Raw genomic sequence first — 5488 nt, forward strand, 5'->3', positions numbered from 1 at the left:
AAGCTTGTCAAAGGGATCCTGTGGATTACGCAGTTGATAATAGCTTTTCAACAACAGGTGATAAACAACCGGTATTATACATTGATAATCAAAGTGCTATACGTTTAGTTAAGAATCCGGAGTTTCATAAGAGGACAAAACACATAGACGTGCGGTATCATTTCATACGGGAGAAATATGAAGAATGGCAATTTCAACTACAATACATTGGAACAGAGGACCAGATTGCGGACATCCTAACCAAGCCTTTGGTAAAGGAACGATTTGAGAAACTACGGTCAGCCATAGGAGTGACTACAATTAAAGAAATTATTAATTGAGGGATGGTGTTGAAATATACAATTAATATTGGTAGTCAGCCTTGACACGTGTGTACAATTTAGTATCTAGTTATACGAGCGTAAGACTCACTCTCTATACGGATGTAACATGACCTCGGTTGTGTATATATATATAGCCTTTGAAGTATGTAAGAATCACTTGCACAGTCACCGTCGTACAGTGCGTATACGGTGTGTGTGTACAAACACGTTAAATTGTCCAGTTGTACGTTATTATATATTATACTTATACATAATCATATCTATTACCTATTGTAAAAATGAAGGAGTGTCCATACTGCATATAGATACATCGGTAAATGTCTATGTCTTGACAATTTCATACATTCATGGCTACGCTCAAAATGCAAAAAAAGTATAATAAGGATACTACGGTAACCTATTACCTAATTATATTAATCATCAGTTGCTATAGGGGCAACCTAGGAACTTTATAACATTAATTTCATCTCAGTTAGGTTTGGTTTTCGGGGCAACTGTAACGTATAATCGGTCAGAAACATACAATAATATTTAAGGCTTCCTGGCTCCTCACGATGATATCACGGTAACTTTCTCCATGTCACACAAAATGATATAGTGATATATATGACGTATATTATACATGAATATATTAACAATCAATAAATAAACACATTATACATTGTAAACAAATTAAATATAACTCTAAAAGTAACTTATAATGTATTCTTACTCTGGTCTTCTATTATTTTAAGCGATTTGTCCGTTTTGATTTTGTTAAAATCATCTATAAAAGAATAAAATATATTACACCTAAAATTCAGTTTTTTTATTTTAATGATATTCAACAAGGATTCCAAATTATTTAATAGTCAATATAGACAAATATTTATTTATTAATAATTACTCAATAGGCCCTAGCTGTGGTATAAATATATATCAGAGGCAACACAACACTGGTTAAAATTATTGGTGCTATATTGAATATTCAACTCTACTAATTAGTTAGTTTCCACTAGTTATTTCTCCTATAACCTATAGCAACCATTCACGCAAGGATGTTTTAAAAATAATCATATGTTATCATATAACAATTATAATAGTTACTTTGTGATAGCCTAAAGGTATGAGTTTACATTGTAACAATTCAGAGATTTTTCTACGTATTAAAATTAATATACATTTGATTTTATAAATAATGCGTATTTGTATTACCTATTTTAATATATTCAATCATCAACAGTCAAATATTCATTATAAAATATTTACTCATGACATCATAAATAATTAGTAATGTATACTTACAGAATTTTTCCAATTGTATTGAAAAATTGTTATTTGGAAGCGGACCTACACAAATAAAATATAACACTATAATAAAAAATATACATGGGTCAATCTCAGTTTATTTCTGTCTTACATGCCGTTATAATCAATTACACATATATGCGTACGTAATTACAACATAGCAATGTGTAGTTATATTCATATTACTAATTTAGCCTAATGCAAAGAAGTATGCCACTCAATTTTACCTAATAAATCGAATATATCTAACCAAATATTACAATCGAATTATGAAGTGTTAAGATCACAATGGTTGACAGATGTCTCTATAAATCAATGACTGGTTTCATCGTGCCAACTCTATAAAAAAGAGATATAAAAATTATATTGATAGTAAAAGGAAAATAGACATGACTTTGAGAAAAATTCAAGAATAGGTACTATTAGTTTTAAAAAAATGTACATATGTTTACATAACTGTATATTATATTAGTGTATGTTTGCATGTTTGCACTGATTCTTAATTACAAACAAACAAGCGAAAAATGTTCATGAGAATTGCATACTTTTTACTACAGACTATTAACATTTTGTATATTATTGATTTTGTGCATCATCTTTGTATGAAGGGTGGTAAGTTCAATCAGTTAACCACGTGATGGCTGCACTATTGTACCACTCACTGTGGTCAGACGCAGCCAGCACATACCAACTAGACAGTAATTGTTTTTTGACTTTCTGTGCTAAGAGATTAGCATCTCTGCGTCATACTTTACCAGTTAATACTTTTTGGATGTTTCTAATCAGTTAAATATTTAGTTTTGAAAAAAAGTTAAGCATGATAAAATTAGTGATTTTTTGTCAGTTTAAAAAATTAACTTACCACGAGTTCCAAGTAAAAGTCCATTTTCAAACATTTGTCCTATAAAAGTTTCGATTGTAAAAAACTGCAAATAAATCTATATCATTCGTCTAAATGTCTGTACTTATTAGAACTCCTCTTAAACGATTGGACTAAATTTGGTTTATCAAATTTTATGTGTGTCGTCCTTGGATGGTTTAAAATTCACAATTGGACCAGGTTAGGTCCAATCCAAAGAGTTGCTCAAAGAGGGATTATGAGATTTTCGATAAATATTTTTGTTTATAATTGGTTTATATTATTTACAGACTGTAGTGTTCCTATACGGTATACTACATAATATACGCCGTATAGTCTCAAACATTTTCTAAATTATCATGATTATACTACGTATACTCTCAAGCAAACCATATTATATTATTGCCAACACTCGACAGAAAATGTAAAAATAATATTTATTACAGAAAAATGAATTTCGCAATAATCGTTATCGCCTTATCTGTGGTATTTCTCTAAATCGTTGTCGTCCGCGTCGTCGCCTCGTCGGTCTTTTATTCTACTACACGCGTAGGACGATAATAATCAAAAATAACACCATAATACATAATATTATATAAAATGTAATCGATGTTTCCGAATTTTACACATAGTCGTTAGTCATTGTGCGTCAGTGATATGTAAACAGCCGTTACTCCGATTTGTTTTATTTTTTGTGGTATGAGAGCTGAGAACATTAATAAAAAATTACTTTAAAATATTTTAATCTAGATAGTTTTTATATTGTGATTTCTTGTTGTTAAAATGAGTTCAAATTTAACTGTAAATTACAGTTAACATATTATGTTATAATTATGTTATCAAGACAATGTTTTTGACATTGTCTTTACATTGCCTATGTAATGTGAGGTACACCACATCCAAGATACACTAATACAGCTTAATTTTATGTTTTTAATTTTTCAATGGGATCAGTCTGGTGTAAGATGGATGTTGGTTCATCTAAAGTTATATAAAAGTTATATCAATAGATTCCTTGAGACTTGAACGGTATTTCCTTCAGATCAAATCTTTTTAGCTTAAAAAGAAGAAAATTGTTTCGTTTAACTAAATTGTTGCAACTGATTACATATTATATTAATATTACAACAATTGTTGAAAATTATTGGAAAAAATATGACATAACATATTCTTTTTTACAAATACATTTATTGATAATACGAATGTTTAGCATGACCAACGTCGGGCGGGACAGATAGTATTAATTATGATGATGGTGTGTTGTGTGGACCAGACATGGTTTGTGCAGTTCTAAACATGGATAACGATTTCCAAACCAGCTATAATCAGCTGTGAGAGGGCTGGAATTGACTCAAAACTAAAACGACCAAACGTATAATATTGATACTTGTACCTACCGTACCTATGTACTATAATCTAATTTTGACATGAACTTTTCTGAACACTGCATATCAGGATTTCCAGTCACCATTTTTAAGCAGTTTGCACTTGACATAAAAAAGTAGTTTTCTAACGATTTTATATTTATTAATTATTGAGTGAACGCAGAAAACGTTTTACATTTGAGTTTGTCCATAGGTCAATTCACACTTATATTAAAGCTAACAACATACTCTAATTTGGAACTGGTGGCCGTAAAATATTTTGATACTTTATGCGTTCGTAAGACAACACTTGCGTGTACGTAGTCCCCTTAAGTAACAGCTAATCAACTGACACGCTGAACTATGTAGGTACTTGGTCGTTATGTAATATTTAATTTTTCATATCATTCTAAAATTAAAATTAATAACAAACTTTTGTAATAAATTATAATTACCTTACAGAAGGAATGTGATCACGTTGATCGAAACTCAATATATTTATAAGAGCAATATATATTAATAAAAATACTTACTATAGCATTCGACTGCTTTATAAAATTCTAAAACAAGTTAATAGTTAGTAAAAAATGTGTTAGGTATAGGTATTACGTACAAGTAGAGGGCAACATATTTAATCTAAAATGTATTTTTAACATAAATATTTTATTTACTATTAAGGCACCTATTAATTAGCGTAATAAATTACTTGTTTAAAGTTCAAATATCAATTTGGAATTTAAGGATAATATTCTTGCGTTAAGATTGATTATGTGTCAATTAATATTAAGACCACAAAATTTGTTCTGAAGAACATAAACTTTCCATTATAATGTATCTACGTTTGTAAGACAAGGTCATCAACACAAGTGGTTATGGAAAACTCTTAATAATTAAAATGACATTTGTAATTTTTATAAGCCAGAAATTATTAGATAACTATGTAATACTTTATTAACTAGTAACAAATTAAATTTCATATTTAAACAAAATCAATACAATTTGTCGACTATAATTCCTAATAGTCATAAATCATAACACATAACTCATAGTTAATAGCTAGTATCTAGCAATGTAAATCTTGATGTAGTTATAGATAATGAGCATAATATTGGGCATGTTTATAGTTTATGAAGATTTTTTCTGATAGAAATATCACATAATATAAGAAATCTTGTTATATTTCATAATACGTGTTGATTACTATTTTATTAAAATAACGCTAATTCTATGAATTCAAATTACAATGACCTGTTTTAAGTTTCTCCATAAATATGAATCAGCGATTGTCTTAATATATAGTGAAAAAAATAAAATATACTCACCAGCTTTACGTTCATCTGCGTTTAATGCATCTATATTTCCAAAAATATAAACCATAAAACATAATGCAAACATAATAATAGGTTTGACCATGTTTGTAGGTACCAAAAATAATTGTAGAATAAATTCAGTGTTGAACAACACAAGGTAAGAATGATATTAAAAGTTATTCAACAAATATATCTAAAAGGTTATTCTGCAAAAACAAAAAAATGTGTATTTATATTAGGCAACATAATAAAACATTTGGGTAAATAGTAGTAGGTTAATAATATTTTTTTGTTTACATAATACGCACTGTACAATTGTGCACAAGTGTCTGCCCATTGTAAGCG

This window comes from Acyrthosiphon pisum, chromosome A2 (genome assembly GCF_005508785.2).
Source record: "Acyrthosiphon pisum isolate AL4f chromosome A2, pea_aphid_22Mar2018_4r6ur, whole genome shotgun sequence".
Lineage (NCBI taxonomy): Eukaryota > Metazoa > Arthropoda > Insecta > Hemiptera > Aphididae > Acyrthosiphon > Acyrthosiphon pisum.